The following is a 1595-nucleotide window of genomic DNA, read 5'->3' as shown; positions in this document are numbered from 1 at the left end:
GAGAGGTGAAAGCGAGGTTTGACACCAACATTCAAAACACATGCAAGCATCCATCTGGGAAGTAATAATAGCAAGAATCACTCTTTCAACATCAACGAAACATGATCTCTGACGACAAAGGTCTCCCTTTAAAGAAATATTAACTTTTCACATTTGATTTAACAAAAGTCACCAGGTTCATCCAAATTCAAAGTTATCATTCTGGACACGTGTGACAAAAACATGATTGATCCGTTTGATTGTTGCTGAAATTAAGGAAATATGTGGCAGTGTCGTTTCTACAGTAACTTAATTGTTACGCTTTGACTGAAAGTTGACTGAAATATTCTCCACACAGCCATAAAAAGAGACGTTTCCTTAAACAAAGCCAGGGAGAATCATGTAGAGTGAGAATAGCATGGGTCCAAGTACAGAGCCTTGATGCACCCTAAAAGAAAAGAGGATCTCTGAAGCACGGCAGCAAAAAACCTCTAATACCAACAAAAAATGTCCATGCGGAACATCAGTGTTCTGGTCCAGGTGATGCATGTTCACAAATTTCTCATCACATTTCAAATTATGACGGGATGACATAGAAATGTTTTACATAGCAAGGCGAGGCAGGGTGAATAATATGACGGAGCTTCACCGTTTCTGTGTGCGTCGAGAGTGTGTGTGTGTGGGCTGGACGGTCCCACAGCCGTAGGCTTGGACAGCAGCAGGTGACTCACCGTGCCTCAGCTGCAAGCAGGAAGAAAATCAAAGCGATACACTGAACACACAGGACTAAATTAGGGGCGGTTCAGAGGAAAGGAGAGGAGTTTTGAGGAGAGGAGTCGGCAAAGGATGGAGCAAATGGGGGATAAGGGAGGGATACAGGAAGTGTGTAAGTACCGGAGAGGCCAAAAGACAAGGATAAGCAGCCCCACGGAGGATGCTGAAGGAAGAATCACATAAGAAGAGAATAGACACCTCCGGGGAGACTCTGGAGACTAAAGACAAAGAAATTCCTCCAGGTTGTGGGCAGGAGAGCATATTTGCCTGGGTAAACACTGAGACAACTGTTAGGCTCTGTGTGGATGTGTGCGTGACTACACAGTTTCTTTTCTTGTAACAGTGTTTACATAAACAGGAACTGGGGACTGCAGTAGCCATGGGCCTCGAGTATCTTTAGACTTCACACATTATGCCACACAGCCTGGAAAATAAATAACAAAAAAATGTTAAATATCACTGCAGCCAGAAGCTGAAAGGTGTGCGGCTTAACGGTTTTCTCAGAGAATGATTGGTATTTAAATGAGAGACCTCTCCCTTCACTGATGCCTGGGCGGGGAAACTTCCTCGTAAAGCCCCCTGCGGAGACCTTGACCTTCAGAAGAGCTGAGCTTTAATGACCGACTGTCTGACGGGAGGGAGATCGTCGAAAACAAGTTAGCCAGTGTAAAAAAGGATTTGCTAAACACTTTCAAAAATAGCTGAACAAAGAACAGTTACATACTAAATGTGTACATATTTGCTTAAAATGAGAAAGTAATAAAATGAGCTTAAAGATAAGAAGCAAACAACTTGTTTCAAAATTTGAGATTTTATTTTGAATAATTTTTAACTAGCTCCCT

Source organism: Poecilia latipinna, unplaced genomic scaffold (assembly GCF_001443285.1).
Source record: "Poecilia latipinna isolate Pla-1442-1.1 unplaced genomic scaffold, P_latipinna-1.0 Scaffold52, whole genome shotgun sequence".
In the NCBI taxonomy this organism is placed as follows: Eukaryota; Metazoa; Chordata; class Actinopteri; order Cyprinodontiformes; family Poeciliidae; genus Poecilia; species Poecilia latipinna.
Note: the sequence above shows the minus strand (reverse complement) of the source record.